We start from the raw sequence: 21368 nt of genomic DNA on the forward strand, positions 1-21368 counted from the left end.
TTCTAAAACTATGAGAATAAGATTGTGAATAACATGCTGATCAAATATCTGAAGTGTGTGACCCTTAAAAGACATAGTGTAAGTTGGCTTCAAAAAATTATAATTTGGATTTAGGTTATATTAGTAGAAATACAATATTTAGCATCAAGGAGGTAATAATCCTGCTCTAATGTTCACTGATCAGGTTACCATTGTGATATAATGTTCAGTTTTGAAGAATATTCTCTGTGATGTTTAATTTTATGTGTTAATTTGAATGGGCCATGGGATGCCCAGGTATTTGATTAAACAGTATTCTGGGTGTGTCTGTGATAGTGTTTCTAAGTGAGATTCACATTTGCTTCTGTAGAATGAGTAAAGCAGATTGCCCTTCCCAATGTGTGTGGGGGGGGGGGAGTTGGGGGGGAGGGAGACTTCATCTAATCCATTGAAGGCCTGAATAGAACAAAAAGGCAGAAGAAGGGAAAATTTGCTTTCTTTGCCTGTCTTTGAGCTGAGACATATGTCTCTTCCTGCCTTTGGACTTGGACTAAGACTATACTGGCTTTCCTGGGTCTCTAACTTGCAGATCTTAGGACTTCTCAAAACTGCATGAGCCAATTAATTATAATAAACTATACCTATCTCTATATCCCTATATCTCTCTATCTAATCTCTATAATTTATTGGGTTTGTTTATCTGGGAACACAGATTAATATAGTCTCTAAGAGTGGCAGTGGTAAAGTAAAAGTTATTTAAAGGGCGTGTTCAGGATGCGTATGGAATATATTAATTGTGAAAGTCTAGGCTAAAGTAGCATATAGATCCAAAAATTTATAAGTGTTTCAAGATACTGGTTTAGCTCTCATAAGAGTTCAAGTTGATTTAAAGATGTGACTCGGGTTCGGTTCCACATATTCATTGAGAGAGCCAGTCTGACAGAAGCTGTGCTGTTTTTAGTATGTGGGGTCCACAGTCAACTTGGGCACTGCCATCTCAGGCAAGCAGAGGGGTAAACAGAAATCAAGCATAGATTCTCATGAGTGTAGCAGTAGAGACAAACTCCAGAAATCATACAAAATCCGTGAGAGGTTTCTCTATTTTATACTTGGGAAAGGCTCCACAGATGACGCAGAAGTTGAGCCTGATGATGAAGTAACTTGTTTCAAGGGACCTGCTCAGACAGTTTCATAACATTTAAATCAAACTCCACGTGATTCTTAGAGATATTCTCATCTCAACAGTAATCCCTCCCCCTCCCTTTTTTTTAACTTTTTATTCCCTATTCCATTAGGATATCAAATCGTTGAAAATAGGGACTTAAGAGGTTTTTTTTGTTAAATCTTTTGTTATTAGTACAATGTCTCTAACACAGATGTTTTGAAGAAATATTTATCTAGAGTGTCCTGATGTCTCACTATACCCTAACATATACACATATAATTCTGTTCCATGTGGTCACGGCTACTTGAAATATAACAGAGACAGGTGTTTCTATCTCCTAGATAGATGGCACCTTGAATCCTTATACTCATAGATGAAACATTTTTAGTATAAATTAATGAGTTTAAGTGGTTTCCATCAATCTCTTCCTTAAAGGTTTTTATAAGTAGCTTATTTGGAAAATCTCCTAATGAGGAGGATGACATAAAAGAATTAAATAATGTATAAATAAATAATTAAATTAAAGGTAGGGCTTAGACGTCTTTGTCTACCTCTGTTTAAACTGTCTTAGTTTGTAGACTTTACATTATGATATTACATTGGATCAGTTCTTTGCCAGAATATAGAACTTAGCTCTCTCACTAGCAAGTGAGGATGAGGAAGAATCCACCTACTTCCTTTGTATGTCACAGTGTGTCTGTTAATCATATATGCTGTAATAATTAATGATAAATGAATGGCGCTGGGATATACTACAAATTCCCTATAGGATTTAGAACTACTACAAGGGAGCACTGAGTTAGTAAATAAACAGCAATGGCAAACTAAAAAAGTCTCCTTTCTTAGGAAATGTGCTACATGAGAGAACATCTTATCGGATAAATACATGCTGAGTATAAGTTAAAAAAAAAAAGCATACTAGGCTATTATGCTTCTACTTGCCTTACACTTACAAAAATTATTTAAATTCAATTTAGCTAATGTATAGTGTAGTATTAGTTTCAGGGGGGTAGAATTTAGTGATTCATCAGTTGCATATAGCATCCAGTGCTCATTACATCAAGCACCCTCCTTAATGCCCATCATCCAATTACCCCATCCCCCCACCCACCCTACTCCCCTCCAGCAGCCCTCAGTTTGTTTCTTATAGTTAGGAGTGTCTTATGGTATTTGCCTCACTTTTAAAACAGAAAGTGACTGTGAGTTGATTCCAATCTACTTTTGAATAATGTTTGCAGTTAATTCTCCATTGGAAAATTTGGAGCTATTTTTTTTTTTTTTCCTGAAGAAAACTATAGGTTATTAGTGAAATTTCTGGCACTGTGGGCTTCAAGTTGTTCTCTGTCGGCTGCCTCATAGACATGCTGTCCTTCATTTATGCAGATGGCACAGATGACCCACTATCAGTAGGATATTGCATCAATTAATGGCACATAATTGAGAAATAACAGATTGGGGTTAGGGGTGCAGTCCGTGAGTAGAGAGCAAAGTTTTCCCAGTCAGGAGTATACTGGCCCATACGGAAATTAAATATGTGACCTTGACTTTAATACCACCAGGATCTAATTGAGTTAACCATCTCTGCCACACAATGTCGTATAAATAACTAATATTCTTGTCATTATCACCCCATGATATCCGTTAATGTTATAAATCTCTAAGTTTCACTATTCAAATAATACTGTTTCCATGATGACATTTCTGATGATACATTTTATTTCCATGTAGTACAGACTTAGCATTGTCCTGGAACCGCTTTAAACTTTTTAAAGTTGTAATTATTAAATACCACTTTAAATTAAAATTTATAATTTAAACTGACTGCTTAAAAGACAATTATAGAAAGCATTTCTAAATTCTAAATGATAAGAGGTAATGCATTATGCTTGCTTGTTAATAAAATATTAGCTATCACATGTTGGGTTTTAAGGAGACTTAACATTATTGTTTTTTCCGTGAAGTTCAGGAACCAAATGAGAAATAAGACACAGGAGTCACTATTAATTTTCCCACATGGGGCGATCAGGCCAAAATGCATTTTTTCTATAGGCAGGCCAATTCAAAAGAGAGAGAATCTAGAAAAGGCAGAAACAAACAAGCTGAGTTTCTTTATTCACCCTCACCAAGTAGTGTGAGGAATGAGGAAAAAATTCAGGACATTTCTTTTCCTGAATTCCCTTGACAAGGAAACCTGGAGAATAGAGGGTCTCTCACTCCAAACACCATACTCACCTTCTCATGGCAGGTGTACAACATGTTTAATAATATGCTAAGCTGCTTACATGGGTGGCCTCACATTGTCTTCCTGGTATGTTGTGAGTCAGGCATTATTATCTGCAAGATAAAAGAGGGATCAGAGGCCGAAAGAAGTCAGTTAACTTTCTCAAATATTAAGTGAGAGGTCATGATTTTGAATTCAGGATTCTGATTTCAAAGCCTACATTCTTTGTTTCTGTAATTTTCTGCAAATAAGTTATTATATATAATAGCAGCAACCACATGCTGGCAGTCGGGGTAAAAATATTTCTTCTTTTTGAATGATTTGCAGAAATATGTTCAAAGCTGCTAATAAGCTTTATAAATGCAATCTCCAGCTCCCTGTTCCTGTCCCCAGTTCCCATCCATTTTCTTGCCATTTTCTCACATTAAGAGATCCAGAGACAAGTCTAGGAAGCATGTTCTACAGAAAATAAGCTCATTCCTCCCACCATTCAGTATTGTTCTAAATTCTTATTCTACATACATTGGATGCAAATGTTTATCTATCATCTATCTAATCTATCTATCTAATCTATCATCATCAAGCTATAGCCTTTGTATGTGTGTGTGTGTGTGTGTGTGTGTGTGTGTGTCTGATCTTATTTGTAACACACCAATGTTTGTGTTGGAGGACATGAGGAGTAATAGGATGCTGAATCTTGGGCGCTTTGGTTCTTGGTTTCTTCTTTGTTCAGGAGCTTTCTCACAGTGTACTGGCAGACATCATCTTCTTTAGAGAGACTGAAAAGTTTGCAGATTCTGGCAGCTCTTTTGGGCTCCAGGTGTCGAGGCACAGTAGTACCAGTGAGTCCAGGAATATCCTTCTCTCCTTTTTTTTACAGTGACCAAGTTGAGAACACTCTGATTGGCATCCACAATGCAACCTCAACCAGATTTGCACTTTCTCTCTCCAGTCCTCCTTGATCTATAGCAGGAATGCCCCCTTACTCAGCAGCAGGTAGACACAGCCATGGGTCCAGATACCCTGCTTCATGGGGAAGACTTGTTTGTCATTGCCACCACTGATCTGGACCATGTAACCCTTCCATTCTTCACCTAGAGACTCAGCAGCAACTTCTGTGGCCATACGCTTCTCATAAAAGGTACAAAGTTTGCATTCACCATCTACTTCAATGAGTCTCTGGCAGCCAGCAGCTGGGAGATGTTCAGCTTCATCCTAAAGCAGCCTACTGCCTCCGAGGCGCTACGCAAAAGAGCAAGCTATAGTACTGAAACATACCTTTGGCAAGAGCTTAGCTTTTTTGATCAATTAACTCTGTTCAATACTTATGACTGTATTGGAATCCGTTTTGACTGTTACTTTGAGCAATCTAGAATTTCATAGGTAACTTTGGTCTAAAAAGTCTGTGTTTACGTAATACTGCCTTTGGTCTTTCAACTAAAGTTGTGTTTTTCTATACTTCCCATATGGTGACTGATCATAAATTTCCTCATGGTAAAAATTAACTTGAACACATCATGAAATTTACTTTTCCAGTTCTGAAAATTATGTGTAATTCACATCTTCCTGAACTCTCTCAGCTATTTCCTCTGCCTTAAATATCCTTCCCTTTTTATGGGCCCATGAAACTCCTACTCTTTATTGAAGTCTCAACTATTAAGCCACTCAGTAAAGATTTTTAACTTCTTTTCCCACTTCATATTGTATCCCCTTTCATCATCAGCACTTATATGTAATCCTGAAATTTCACTCGTTTCCATTATTTTAACTATGTACTAAAAAGAAGTGATTGCATCTAAATTATTTCTCTATACATTTATTCTAGTATATTTATTGACATAAATTACTCATAAAGCATGTTTATAGAATGAATACTATCATAAACTTACTCAAATCCATCATTCACTTAAACATTTTACCAAATACAATGTTTACAAATAAAAATACTACACACAAAAATTCACCTAATTTTGGTAGAGTAGTCCATACCAAACTTGAATAAATTATATATTTCTTAAATTATGCTTGCTTTCTCTTTTATTCCCTGTTACAGACACAATAATCACGTGTTGTTAAGAAAGCTTCTGATTTTTACAATTAAGCGTATTCTCTCTTCCATCATCAGCAAAATAATATTTGATCAAGTTTCTTCCTTTTCTTTAGCCAATGTGTACTCCACGTCTGCAGTTTTATTGTCATATTTTTAGCCCCTCAACACCAGATTTTTTTTAACTTATGGAAAATGAGGTAGTAAGTCATGTAGGTGTCTCACCACCTCAAATTTTGAATTAATAGAGCTCAACAAGCTGTTTCCTCAATGCTTTATTTTCACAACTGCATAGCCATTCATTCTGTTTCTCTGTGGATTTTAATCCTCTTATAACCTACACTTTTCTAAATGTGACATTGCCTAAGTATCATTTGTTTTCTTTTATTGTTTATCTCTATAAATAAAATTTCAATCCATTTTTAATTATTCGATTCATTTTAAGTCTATTTATCTTTCTCACCATAATTACATGGTGACGTAATATGACGAAAAATGCAGTACAATGTAAACTTGACTAGCTCATGAATTTTCATTGTCTTCTTCTAGGAGAACCTGGCAAAACGATTCCTTTGCTTTATCTTCTTTGTCAACCCTCTTTCTGTCTTAGGGAGGTGATGCTCAAACTTCTGCGAATCCAGTTCAGTTCAGGTACTTGATGATTCTGCATTCTGCACGACTGCACCCTGCAAGGTGCTCCTTGAAGAAGACTGGGGTAAGTGCATACAGTATATATAAATTTATATTTTTCATCTCTGGTGATACTGCTCTTGTAAAAACATTGACCAACATTTGGAAAATGAAGCTTACAGCACATTATGGATTATAGTTCATAATTTAGAAACATTCTTGCTGTATCCTGGTGATTGATTTTACTCAAAAACAAGATGTCATAAGTTTCTATTGTTCCCCAAACACTGTGGCAATTCTTGTCAGAAGCTATCCCTTGTTAAAAAGTTATTGTGCATTGATTTCTTCTCTATTCTGCATATGTAACCGTAAGTCAATTCTGTGTAATCACAACCTCAAGAGAGCTTAAATATTTCTCTGGGTTATTGAGGTGGGATTGTATTTTGTAAGACTTGCCAAAAGGTAATATACCATTCAGTAGGGAGCAAGTAGAACTATTTATTTGTCACTTGCAAGATATATATAATTGTATGTGTGTGTGTGTCTATGTGTGTGTGTATATGCTTACATACAATTTTACTGTATGTAAGGTACTTCAGTACCTACTACTTTAGTAATACATAGTAGTTATGAGTGGTTTTTTTCAAATCAGACTTCCTGTATTTCTCTTTGTTCTGCTGCTTATGAAATTTGTAACCTTGAGCAAATTGCTTCATATGTCTCTATGCCATTTTCTTCATCTTTAAAGTGCAGAAAACAATATTTTCCTAGTGTTGTTGTAAACATTTCATGAGATAATGCAGGTAAAGCAAACCTTCAAGCACTGTTAGGATAATACGACAGGCAGAGGGGATGTAAAGATTAAAGCATACGGTTTCTCTCTTCCATGACTTAAATCTAGATCTGCTTATATAAACTGAAAAGAAAGAAGTTAGAGGTGTATCTTAGGATAAATAAATAAATCATGTAGTTGATAAGAGATGACAATATTTAAACCTCTTCTCATGTGCTGGCTGCTACATAGTCTTCCTCCTAAATACCTTTCACTTAATACAAGCATTTTAGCAAAGCAATGTGAATTCATAAAGTACTCAAAAGTCAAAAGTTTGAAGGCTGGGGGCGCCTGGGTGGCAAAGCGGTTAAGCGTCTGCCTTCGGCTCAGGGCGTGATCCCAGTGTTATGGGATCGAGCCCCACATCGGGCTCCTCCGCTATGAGCCTGCTTCTTCCTCTCCCACTCCCCCTGCTTGTGTTCCCTCTCTCACTGCTCTGTCAAATAAATAAATAAAATTTAAAAAAAAAAGTTTGAAGGCTGGAGCACCTGGGTAGCTCAGATGGTTGGGCATCTGCCTCAGGCTTGGGTCATGGTCCCGGGGTCCTGGAATTAGCCCTGCATCGGCTCCCTGCTTCTCCCTCTCCTTCTTCTCCTCCCCCTGCTTGTGCTCTCTCTCTCTCTCTGTCAAGTAGATGGATAAAATCTTAAAAAAAAAAAAAAAGTTTGAAGGCTATCAGCACCACTGGCTTAAATATAAGAAATGTTCACAGGAGTTTTTGTGCTGTTTACATGTTAGATATTTTGGCTTTTAGTATCTTTTATCATGTTCCATATAAATATGGTACTTAATAGAGAAATAAGTTAATGTCAATGTCACAGCCTGCCCTGCTCAATATTGCATGAGCCCTTTCCTGTAGGGTTAGGAAATTTGTGTGCAGATACAACAATTTTATAGGTAAAAAAACACAAAGAGAAAGCTGACAACTTTCTGGCATTTCAAATTCCTATGAATTTCATGCCTTTGAACTCTGATTTCTTCTCTTCTGAGGACTGTGACAAAAAGACAGTTGCACAGTGTTTCTCAATGGCCTCTGGCCTTTCCCAGTTGTCCCTTACATGGAACGCTAAGGCCTATGTTAAGGATACTTATCATGCAATGGGTAAGTAATGGTAGAAAGTACTTTATTTACTGGCTTTTTACATATAATTCAAGATTTAGATATATGCTTCTAATGATTATGTTCAGTAATAGTTAAAATGATTTGCTACTTGGAGTAAGTCTGTCCAATTCACTGTATCTTTTGTATTACTTTACTATGAAAAGAACTCTTAGGAATCTAGAATTGTAACATTAAGAGAGATGATGATTGTTTTCTTCTCAGTCCTATCATTTGGTGATAAAAGTAAATTCCTTTGAGTTTAAGGAATTTGAGCATCTTATCATGTAATGCTTTCAAGTAAAAACCAAGAAGTCCTGATTTTTTGTTGAGTAATGATCTGATGATGTTAGTATGTATACATACCTCTTAGATTCTGCGATGCATTCTTGGGAAGTTAGCAATCTACAGCCATTCACAAATGAGAAATGAGAAATACAAGAAGACATTAATTTCCTAGGTTGTTGGGAGATTTAATAATTACCTGTAGGTATAACCTCAAAGCATATTGCCAGGAAGCCCAATGTATAGTGTCCAAAAAGTATTCCAAATAAAGCTTAGTTCAGGACCTTCCCAGTAAAGGGACATTTCTCTTCTCTGAGTAATCATAGACTCTTCGCGGTCTCATAGTAACAAAAAGGAAAGAAACCCATGTCTTGAATAACTCAGGAGCTTTGATTCCCATTGACATTAAAAGAACTGTTGATGTGATATCTCAAATACTTCACACAAAATAATAAATCTACACTCTGTAAAAAGGAAGCAAAAAATAGGTTTTTATTGTAAAAAAAAATAACCTTTGCAAATATTGAAACTGTATCATACATAACAAAATGGCAGACTTCTATTTTTTGTTCTAAATGGCAAATATAACTGTATTATTTATGTATCCTTCTTTTTAGGTTATGTGAACATGGATAATACTTTGTTTGAGGTTGAAAGAATACCATCATCACAGTTCTAGGTGAAATTGTTAGTTATTCCAAAAAAGTCATCCCAAATACGGAGGAGCACTTTAAGTGGGTGGTGGTAATACAAGGAGCCGATTACAAATAGGAAACTATTGTGATGATTATTCTCTAAATTGTGGATAGCCAAGTCTTTGGTATGGCCCTAATTTGAGGACAATGCTGGAGTACTGAGCATACTAACAGAATAATAAAAGGGGGTGGGAGTTGAAGGTGGACTTAATAGAGATATTGCAGGAGGCAGTTGGGTACCAAACAGTTGTGACGGAGCAACCCAATCTGATTTTTGGTGAGCGTAATTCATTCTAAATTTGAGTAGATGATGAGCAGAAACTGATGACCTTCTGTGTTGGGCATAGGAATTACGGCTGGAGGAAATTCTAAACTTCAGAGTGGGGCTCTGATTAAATTTGAGGGGAAATGCCAAAGTCCAAGAAAATAAATCAGAGCTAACATAATGAAAAAGTCATTTACTTTCAGATGGATTGTACAAATATGATGAATACCAAATTATAATAAGCACCACCATCTTTTCTCTTTGGTATGGCATGCATGCCTACTCATTCAAGTTTATCTTTCTCTCCATCATATATGTTACCTTAGTTACCAAGGGAAAGAGACTGCTACTTGGCCTTGCTCTGCACAGTACAATATAACACTGTGGAAATACTTATTCTCCCCTAAATGAGGACTTGTAGCATGAACTAGTTATCAGACGTGGTAGAAGATTAACGTCTTTTTGGTTTGCTTTCTGGTACAGATTTTAAACTGTTCCCTCTTTGTCAGCTTTTTAGAGTCTTTTTGAAAATCAAAACACAAAACCCTTGAGTCAAGATCTCAAAGTTGCAATTCCATCTTTTCAATAACTTGTTATGTAAATTTGGTAATTCATCTCTTTGTGATTCCCTTTCTCATCCTAGAAGAGAAAATAATAACTGTCACTCACCTCCATTCTTACTGACATTGTAAAGAATTAATTATTAATGACTACAAAGCACTTCCCAAACAGAAAGCAATAGATGTTCTTTAAAAGAAGTCTTTTTCATAATACAATTTATACTGCCTGTTTGTATTTGGTGGAGATGTTCATTTATTTATGATTCATTTTAAAGAAAATAGAATATTTTACAGGGGAAAAATAAATATCATCACCAAAGAAATAGTTAAAAGCTTCCAGCTAGAGTTTTCATTTTTATCCCTTTGTGTATAGACTATATGCAACAGTCCATACTTTCATTTAGTGATTTTCATAACATTGACACATAAATAAAAGGAGTTAGAACTCCTATCTTGTGCGTATTTGACAAGCTCTAACAGAATTGTTTGCAAAATTTTATTGAAATCCCTGCTTTCATTTATCTTTGTTAGCACAAGCCCCAGAAATCAGTGGTATGGAATTCTTGTATAATTTAACTCCAAGAGAATTAAGTGTGCAGGTGTTCAGAGAATAGCCTATTTTTCTAAGCAAATAAAATCTTTTGGAAGAAAATATATTATTTTTATTACCTTATGAAAGAATATTAAATTGGCTTGATTCATTTCTAAAAGAACAAACAAGAAATATATTGCAAAGAAGGAGATGAGAAACCAAGAAACAAAAATGCAATTAGTTGCTAGTAATCTCACGTACTTGAAATAGTATAACAAGCTAAAATTGCTTGAACAGCTACAACAGAGAGTGTTAGAGCTGCAGGGCTTCTTAAGGTTGCTATATTAAACAAGGGCATGTGCACATTTAAGCTGTATTTCAAAGATTTTGATCTGGGAGCACTTTTCTCCTTGTTGTGCACTATCACGAATTCATCAGACAAACATTCAGACTTTAGAGAGTGGACGGAAACTTAGGAAAGATAGTCCTTGTAAGAACTTCAAGTGTTTCTCTTTCCACTTGTTAGGCTGGGCCTCATGTAAACTTTCCTAGATAAATGAGTTTCAAGTGCATTTTGAAAGGTCTGTACAAAAGAAATTTAGTACTTTCCATTTTAATGGCTTGCAGTCTTGATGGAAGTTCTTTCTTTCAGCCAACCTAAACGCTTTATACAACGTTTCAAGCTCACTTATTCTTGTTCTGCCCTCGGTGGCATCGGAGTACCGATCAGCACCTTCTATGTAATAATCCTTCATGTAATTGAAAACCAACTTGTTTCCCCAGCCTATTTTCCAACTTAAATAATATTAGTTCCCTTAACCTTTCCTCTGAGATTCTATTTTCCAAGCTATTAATCATGTTTATTGCTTGTCCTTAAACCTTCTTCAAGTTTTCCAAGGTCTTTTTAACTTAGTGAGGCCAGGCTTGCACACAGCACTGTGATTATGCTAGAAGAAATACTTCTCACATCCTATGCATTGTTCTTCTGTTTCTGTGTCCAAGGAGTTCGAATTGCTAATGCATCTTCGAAATGTGGCTCTTACACTGTTATTGCCATTGTTGTTACCTTAACACCACCAAATCTATCTTCTCCCATAGAATAATTAGGAGTTTACCTTTAAGTACACTCCACCTACCTTTGTGTAATTCTGAACCTTCTTAGTTGCAAAACAGTTTTGATATTTCTTGTTCAGAAATGGGTCATCCTGCTCACCTCGCCTAAGTTAGTATTCGCTTGTTCGTTTTTTTCAAGTTATATGTGTTTGGGAGTTTAAGATACACATACAATTTTATATCAACAGAGGCACTGTTATCAGAACTAATGCAGACTAACATTTCTTTATTTGGAGATGTTCTGCTTCGTGTGTTTTTCAGATTTTATGTGTGATTTAAAGTGAAATAAAATTTAAAACAGAGGTACATACATATTCCTTGCATAGAAATCACCAAAATGCAGGGCGCCTGGGTGGCACAGCGGTTAAGCGTCTGCCTTCGGCTCAGGGAGTGATCCTGGCGTTATGGGATCGAGCCCCACATCAGGCTCCTCCGCTATGAGCCTGCTTCTTCCTCTCCCACTCCCCCTGCTTGTGTTCCCTCTCTTGCTGGCTGTCTCTATCTCTGTCGAATAAATAAATAAAATCTTTAAAAAAAAAAAAAAAAAGAAATCACCAAAATGCTTTTCACTTCCAAAATCATCATTGCTACTTTCCACAAAATTATTTCCTACCAATTTCTTAGTTGTATTTTAGACTTTCTACAAATTTCTTGTTATATTTAGACTTTCTCCACTCCCACAATGGAACATATTTTGCTCCCATTAATACTTAGAGTCCTCAGCACATTGATTCCAATCTTCCTTATATTCTCCTCTCCATTTTTTTTCCATACAAGAGCAATGGGAAATATAATTACATTTCATTTCCATCCTGTATGATTTCCTTCATGCGATTCTGCAGATATTTTTTTACCATGCCTCACTTTCCAGTTTTCAGTCATTTTCATATGCTATAATAAAATATACATGCATTAAACCAATATGCAGCAAATGATTTTTCTCTATCAATATTTTTTAAAAGGTAAGTAGACCATCCATGCATTTTACAAACACATCTACATAATGCAATGCATCATTTAAAAATGAGCCATATATTGTTAAATTTGTCTATAACTACCTAATTCTGAAACTAGTTTAAAACCCATTTGCTTGCAGGAAAAAAAAAAATGTTATCACCTTGTGAAAACAGAGGTGTTAAAATAATGAGGTATGGTTCCTTCCTTGCTGTGGACAAAAATCTACTGAGATTCTGATTCCTTAAGCTAAGATTCTATTTTCCTTAAGAAGAGATAGATTAAAGATTTTATTGTTTATCCCTCACCTTTTTTACTGATTTTGAACAGTGCAAATCTTTTGGAATTTATGTAAACTAGAGATTCCTCTGAGTCTCTTTGCAATTCTGCTGAATATTATAATTCTTACTTTGACTTTAGATCATAAACTGATCCAATCTTTATGTGACTGATGTTTAGAGCATTTTGTCTTAGCTTGATTTCTAAGAATTCGTAAGGTGTATGATTCTTAAAACCTAAATACAAACAGGTGAAAGTGTATGCCACAATGCACGTGTTCATTTAATCTTCACAATAATTGTTGACATTAAGCACTTACGCCTAATGTTTAAATGGGTTATCTCATGCATACTCACAACAAGCCATAGTTATTACTGCTGTCGTCATCCCTGTGTTACTGAGACATGAAGTGGTCCTGTTTCTGAACTGTTCATAAAGGTGGCAACTGGTGACGCTGGGATTTCAACTCAGGTAATGAAACACGAGAGCCCATGTGCTTCTAACTAAACCACCCAGCAGGACAGAATGGATACGTTGTTTATTAATTCTCTTTGGGGAGGGAATAAAGGAAAATCTTCATCAGTGTTTTTCTGCTGCAATTATTTGTTAGTTTTCTAAACGATTTATTGTGTCATTAATCTACAAAATACAGCCACATTATCGTTTACCTTCCTTTTTAATTAGTCCCACAATCATGACACACTGGAAAGATTTGAACTCCATTTAAAAAAAAAAAGATGAATTGACATTACATTTCTAAACTATATATCATTTTCCAAATAATATTGTAAAATTATAGCTTTTAAAGTAACTACACATGGTACGCTATAATTTTATTTATCAGAAACTTAAAAGGAATCTCTTATGCCGAATATTTTTAATAAACCATTTCATAATTAAGAACTCCTGAGAATATCCTAATACTGTGTTGTAGTCCTAAAACTATCTACTTTACTTTTATCAAGATTGAATTCCTTTACTTCCCATTCCAAATCTAAGACAAGGCTAAACCAGTCCTGGAACCAGGATTTTTGTTCTCACTTTTCATGTCCACATGAATTGTAAGTATGTATATGAAATGGGAAATGCATGACCTTTTTTAGTCAATCTTTTAATTTAGACTATAATTATAGGGATTACTTTGGGAGTTGATGTGCATTGGCAACTCTATGGTGAGGCACACAGAGGTAAATAATGTAATCATGGCAGCAGCTGGGTTTCGGGTATGCCAACAGTGAACTTAGAGCTTCCTAGGCAGCTGGGGCAGGTGTTAGTGATCTAAATGGGGTTGGTGGAATGACTTTTATTACTTTACAATAGTTCTGGCAACTAGACCTATGTTCCTGCCATTCCAGTCCTGGTTCCCACTTTGTTTTCTGTGGTTTTCCAGCAGGTTTTTAAAAGTTTTATATCACCCCCAACAGCTTTACTACCACCTCTCTCTCCAGGCCAGATGAAGAAGTAATGCACAAAATTGTAGTACTTCCTTTTGCAGTGTATGTTAGAAGCATAACCATAATTTAAACATCCTGCCAGGAGTTCTTTTATTAACAAAGTGACCCCAGACATGACTGCAAACACTACCCTGTTTTGTAATAAAAGGGATGTATTATCTTTTTCTCTAAACACTAAATCAACAAAATTGATGGAATGCCTGCCATGTATAAGACATTTTTATAATAACTATTTAGAAGTAGTTTCCCTATCTTTAAGGAGCTTAAAGACAGTTGGAAAAGCAGGCTATAAGCTATGAAATAAAACCAACATTAGATGTTAGCAATTGGCCAGTGCCAAACTAATGGTATAGATATAAAGTTCTATAGGATTTTCAAGGTGGTAGAAAGTATATAGGAAATTCACATAAATGGACTCCATGGACTTGGTAAGGCATACAGATAATGAGAATTTAGATACAGTCAAAAGACGCATAAACATAGTGTGAAATTGGCATCTATTCCAGTTTATCTGTAGCAGATAGCCTCTATTTGAGAACAATGGGAGATAACATGGGGAAAATAATGAAACAGTTGTGTAACAATAATTATAGTAACAGTAGTAGTGATATTAAAATAGCTAAAACACAGGTGCTTGCTATGAGCTAAACATTATGTGTTTTCTTTGTGCTAAATAGCATCTGCTTTAATCCTCAGAACAAAATCAGGTAGCAGATAGTATGATTTTCTGAATCTTCCGTATAGGGAAATGGAAGCTTAGGGAAAGCAGATACTTGATAAAGAACATATTCCCTTAGTGGTAAAGCCAGGGCTTGAGTGCATCTCTCTTTGATATAAAAGGCTTTTTACTTAGCATCAGAGGAACAACTTAAGGCATGGCAGCATGGGGACACAGCCAGGATGAGAGAAAATTCTTTAAGGGGATTAATAAGTTTATAGATAGATAGAGAGATGTCTCAGATAGATATGTCTCGGGGAAATATGTCCCAGTATATATTGCAATGGGGAGAGAAAAAAAAAAATCATTTGGAGTACCTTGGACTCTCTCACCTCTTTTTGCCACTCATCCCTTGTAGGTCATTTTAGCCTCCTTGTTCTTTCCCAAATTTGGCAGGGATCTTAGGGCCACTTTTATATTTGTTCCCTCTGCCTAGGATGTATATGTTGCTCTCTCTTCCTCTGGAAGGAAATGTGGTTCTCTCTGTATCTCTTACAAGGTTTTACTCAAATGTTACTTCTCTTGACATTTCTGTTAAATTGCAGCAACCTCCTTCTCCAGATAGTTCTGATCCACCATATGTTACTTTGATTTTCCCTTTAATTCCATGGCACTTTTAACTTCTAAAGACATTATGTAATTTAGTTACTTATTATGTATGTTGCTCATTGTCTCTCTCTTATCTCTCCAAAGTATAAACTGCATAAGGGCAAAAGATCTTCTCTGCTTTACTCATTGATATATCTAAGAGCCTAAAAGAGACTCAAGTATATACAGTCATTCAATAAATATTTTTTGAATGAATGATTATATCATTAAAAACTTATTATGCAGATAATTAATGCCCATTTTAAAAACTTTAGAAAATACACAAAGCATAATAAAAACATTAAAATAACCATAATCTCACCAGTGGTAAATATTATTAATGTTTATTATTACAGTTTCATGCATTCATATATTTGTATTACTAAAAATTAGTTCTGAATCTATTCATTTTCAAAAACAAACATGAAAAATAACTTATCAAGGTGATTTCTGAGACATTTTTATTTGGAAGAAATATTTATTATGTATTTTAGCTATTCAGATGTCAACAAGACTTCTGTTTTTCACAATTTAGATGTATTTTATGATTGTATAAGCCTTTAATTTTGATTGTAGAATAAATTTAGAGATATGATGATCAGTAAGATTTTTGCATTGAAGATAAAAACAATGTTTAAAAATGTTGTCCAATGGCTTATTATCCAAAATATTATTTCAAAGTGAAAGCTTTCAGTGAGATGAGGCAGGGAAGATAAAGGTAAAAATGATACTACTGCTACAACACTCTAAATGTCCAGACCAGTAAGCTACTCAAACGAAAGCTTTTCAGAATTTCCATATTCATTCACCTTAATATAGCATCCATCACCGTGAGCAGCATTTATTATTTATACATCTCTATGTCTGGTATATTATTTCTCTCTACATCATTCTCCATTTTGAAGGGAGTGATATATCTGATATCTTAAAACCAAATATGTGACTTCCATATATATATGAGTATTTATAATTTAAACTAGAAGCCTAAACTAAATAGTAATAAAACAGAAGAAATGTAATTTTATGAAAAAATGAAAATATTACCAAATAGTAATGCTATGATTAAGGTAGACAAGGCACTTTCATAGAATAAAACAGTGAGAAAAAGATTTTAGATTTTGTGGATAGGTAAAGCCTCTCTGAACATGTGAAATTCTAGCTGAGAACTGAAAGGTTAGAAGTGAACTAAACAAAGTCTATGGAAGAGACTTCTAAGCCAACAAATTGTTTTCATCATGTTAAGTGTACCCTTTAAGACCTATTCCTTATGTCACCCATACCCTGCCAATCTCCCCTCTGGTAACCATCAGTTTGTTCTCTACAGTTAAGAGTCTGTTTCTTGATTGGTCTCTCTCTCTCTCTCTCTCTCTCTTTAAAATTTTGCTCATTTGTTTTGTCTCTCGAATTCCACATATGAGTGAGAACATATGGTATGTCTTTCTCTGACTTATTTAGCTTGGCATTATACTCTCTAACTCTACCCATCTACCTATATTGTTGCAAATGGCAAGATTTCATCCTTTTTTTATGGCTGAATGGTATTCCATTATTATTCAGTATATACAATATACACACTACTTCTTCTTTATCCATTCATCTATCAATGGATACTTGGGTTGCTTCCATAGTTGGCTACTGTAAATAAAGCTGTAATAAACATCAGGGAGAATGTATCCCTTTGAATTCATGCTTTTTGTATTTTTAGGGGATAAATACCCAGTAGAGCAATTACTGGATTGTAGGTTAGTTATCTTTTTAATTTTTTGAGGAGTCTCCATATTGTTTTCCACAGTAGCCACACCAGTTTGCATTCCCACCAACAGTACAAGAGGGTTCCTTTTTCTCCACATCCTCACCACTTCTTGTTTCTTTGTGTTGTTGATTTTAGCCATTCTGACAGGTATGAAGTGATACCTGATTATAGTTTTAGTTCGCATTTCCCTGATGATAAATGACGTTGAGCATCTTTCCATGTGCCTGTTGGCTATTTGTATGTCTTCTTTGGAGAAATGTCTATTCATGTCTTCTTCCCATTTTAAATTATATTATTTGGTTTTTGGGTGTTGAGTTGTATCAGTTCTTTATATATTTTGGATACTAACCCTTTATTGGGTATGTCATTTGCAAATATCTTCTCCCATTCAGTAAGTTTCCTTTAAGTTTCGTTGATTGTTTCCTTTGCTGCGCAGAAACTTTTTATTTTCATATAGACCCAATAGTTTATATTTGCTTTTATTTCCCTTGCCTCAGGGGCATATCTAGAAAAAAATGTTGCTATGGTTGATGTCAGAAATTACTGCCTATGCTCTTTTCTGGAGTTTTTATGGTTTCAGGACTCAAATTTAGATCCTCTTTTTTTTTTTTTTTAAAGATTTTATTTATTTATTTGACAGAGAGAAAGACAGCCAGTGAGAGAGGGAACACAAGCAGGGGGAGTGGGAGAGGAAGAAACAGGCTCCCAGTAGAAGAGCCCGATGTGGGGCTCAATCCCAGGACCCTGGGATCATGCCCTGAGCTGAAGGCAGACGCTTAACAACTGAGCCACCCAGTCACCCCTCAAATTTAGATCTTTAACCCATTTTGAGTTTGTTTTTGTGTATGGTGAAAGAAAGTGGTCCAGTTTCATTCTTTCGCACATTGGTGTCCAGTTTTCCAAACACCATTTGTTGAAGAGACTTTTTCTATTGTATATTCATTCTTCCCTTGTTGGATGGAGTTTTCTACTCCATTGATCTGTGTGTCTATTTTTAATTCCAGTACCATACTGTTTTAATTACTACTGCTTTGTAATATAACTTGAAGTCTGGGATTGTGATACCTCCAGTTTTGTTTCTCTTTTTCAAGATTGCTTTGGCTATTCAAGGTGTTTTGTGGTTCCATACACATTTTAGGATTGTTTCTTCTAGTTCTTTGAAAAAAAAAATGCTGTTGGTATTTTGATAGGGATTGCATTAAATCTGTAGATTGCTTTGAGTAGGGTAGACATTTTAACAATATTTGTTCTTCCAATCCATGAGCATGGAATTTCTTTCCATTTCTTTGTGTCGTCTTGAATTTCTTTCATCAGTGTTTTATAGTTTTCAGAGTACGGGTCTTTCACCTCTTTGGTTAGGTTTATTCCTAGATATTTTATTGTTTTTGGTGCAATTGTAAATGAGATTGTTTTCTTAATTTCTCTTTCTGCTGATTCATTATTAATGTATAGAAATGCAACAGATTTCTCTGTTGATTTTGTACAGTGTGGCTTCACTGAAACCATTAATCAGTTCTAGTAGTTTTTTGGTGGAGACTTTAGGGTTTCTGTATATAGTATCATGTCATCTGCAAATAGTGACAGTTTTACTTCTTCCCTTCTAATTTGGATGCCTTTTATTTCTTTCTGTTGTCTGATTGCTGTGGCTAGAACTAGTACTATGTTGAGTAAAAGTGGTAAGAGTGGACATCCTTGTCTTGTTCCTGACTCTAGTGGAAAATCTCTCAGTTTTTCACCATTCCATATGATGTTGGCTATGGATTTTTTATATAAGGCTTTTATCATATTGAGGTATATTCCCTCTAGACCTACAGTGCAGAGGTTTTTTGTTTTTTGGTTTTTGTATCATGAATGGATGTTGTACTTTGTCAAATGCTTTTTCTGTGTCTATTGAAATGATCATATGTTTTTTATCCTTTCTCTTACTGATGTAATGTATCACGTTGATTTGCAAATGTTGAATCACCCTTGCATCCCAGGATAAATCCCATTTAATCATCGTGTATGATTTTTTTAATGTATTGTTGGATTTGATTGGCTAATACCTTGTTGAGGATTTTTGCATCTATATTCTTGAGAGATATTGGCCTATAGTTCTCTTTTTTTTTTTTGTGGTATTTTCATCTGGTTTTGGTATTGGGGTGATATTGGCCTCATGGAATAAATTTGAAGGTTTTTCTTCCTCTTTTATTTTTTGGAATAATTTGAAAAGAATAGGTATTAACTGTTCTTTATTAGTAGAATTCACCTGTGAAGGCTGGTCCTGGACTTTTGTTTGTTGGGAGTTTTTTGATTACCTATTCAATTTCTTTGCTGGTAATTGGTCTGTTCAAATTTTCTATTTCTTCCTGCCTTAGTTTTGGTAGGTTATATGTTTCTAGGAATTTATGTATTTTTTCTAACTTATCCAATTTATTGGCCTTAAGTGAAGAGTCTTGAGGTAGAAAATGCAGTCTAACAAATGCAACTGGTGTTCATTAAACAAAAGAGAGAGCAATGTGAGTTGAGGTTGGTGAGATTAATGGGTGCAAGAGGATAGAGATTCATAGTCTTTAGTAATGAGTTTGCTTTTACTTTCTATGAAATTAGATGTCCTTGGATGATTTTAATCTAAAGTGTTATATTATTTAATTTAGGTTTTCTAAATCTTAATCTAACTGCGGCATGTTGAATTACTGAATTAGGGATAGGAGTGGTTGTAACTGGTTATACAAGATTAGAAGCTATACATTGTTGTTAACAATACTGTATTATATACTTGTAAGTTACTAAGAGAGTAAATCCTAAATGTTCTCACAACACACACAAATGGTAATTACATGATTATGTGAGTTGATGGATGTACTAACTAACCTTATTGTGGTAATCGTTTTGCAATATATATGTGTGTATCAAATCATCATGTTTTACATACCTTAAATTTTATACAATGTGATATGTCAGTTATCTCACTAAAACTGGGGGAAAAAAAAAGCAGCACAGAGACGAGTGGGGCATGGATGAGCCAGTCAGATGGTCTAACCAAGATTTTTAATCTTGAGACCAACATTGAAGAAATTAGCATATTTTATCTAATTCCTGATACTTGACCATACATTTAAATGAGTTGAGAATCAGTATATTTTCATGTCTATTATTTTTACACTATATGAAAGCATAATGTTGACAAATGTATATAAAAATGAATAGCAATCTCTGAATACATATACAACCTACCAAGATTAAATCATGATGAAATAGAAAATCTGGACATACTAATTACTAGTAAGGATGTTAAATCAGTTATCAAAAACTTTCCAACAAACAAAAAACCAGGACCAGGTGGCTTCACTGGTGAATTTTACCAAACATTCAGAGAATTATTACCAGTATTTCTCAAATTCTTTCCAAAAATAGAAGAGGAGGGCACCCTTCCAAACTTATTTTTTTTTTGAAGATTTTATTTATTTATTCAACAGAGATAGAGACAGCCAGCGAGAGAGGGAACATAAGCAGGGGGAGTGGGAGAGGAAGAAGCAGGCTCATAGCGGAAGAGCCTGATGTGGGGCTCGATCCCATAATGCTGGGATCACGCCCTGAGCAGAAAGCAGACGCTTAACCGCTGTGCCACCCAGGCGCCCCTCTTCCCAACTTATTTTATGAGACCAGTAATACCTCGATACCAAAACCAGACAAGGGTTCCATAAGAAAAGAAAATCAGAGGCCAATATGCCTGATGAACATAGTTACAATAATCCTCAACAAAATATTAGCAAACTAAATTCAGTAATACATTAATATAATCATACACTACAATTAAATGGGATTTATCCCAGAGATACAAGGAAGGTTCAACATCTACAAATCAATGTGATCTACTGTGTTAACAAAATGAAGGATAAAAATTATATGGTCATTGCAATAGATACAGGAAAAGCATTTGACAAAATTCAATATCCATTTATGAAAACTTTCAACAAAGCAGATACGGAGGGAATGTACCTCAACATAACAAAGGACGTGTACAATAAGCCCACAGTTAACATCATATTCAACAATGAAAAGCTAGAAGCTTTTTCTCTAAGATTAGGAACAAGACAAGGATGGTCACTCTATTTTTATTCAACATAGTATTGGAAGTCCTAGCCAGATCAATAAAGCAAGAAAAAGACATCCAAATTAGAAATGAAGTAGTAAACTGTCACCATTTGTGGATGACA

The 21368-nt window shown here is 35.0% G+C and overlaps 1 long non-coding RNA gene and 1 pseudogene across 8 annotated transcripts in view; one reads left to right on the top strand and one right to left on the bottom strand.

Moving 5' to 3' along the window:
• Window positions 1-21368, top strand: part of LOC123795723 (uncharacterized) — an 870146-nt gene that overhangs the window by 377600 nt on the left and 471178 nt on the right. For all 8 annotated transcript variants that reach the window (XR_015722996.1, XR_015722994.1, XR_015722989.1 and 5 more), the window contains one exon: window positions 6023-6127. This is a non-coding gene — a long non-coding RNA (uncharacterized LOC123795723). The remainder of the gene's footprint in view (window positions 1-6022; window positions 6128-21368) is intronic.
• On the bottom strand, window positions 1052-5264 carry LOC123795686 (small ribosomal subunit protein eS6 pseudogene; annotated as a pseudogene).

This window comes from Ursus americanus, chromosome 35 (genome assembly GCF_024610735.1).
Source record: "Ursus americanus isolate L20-20 chromosome 35, mUrsAme1.1.p, whole genome shotgun sequence".
Taxonomy (NCBI): domain Eukaryota; kingdom Metazoa; phylum Chordata; class Mammalia; order Carnivora; family Ursidae; genus Ursus; species Ursus americanus.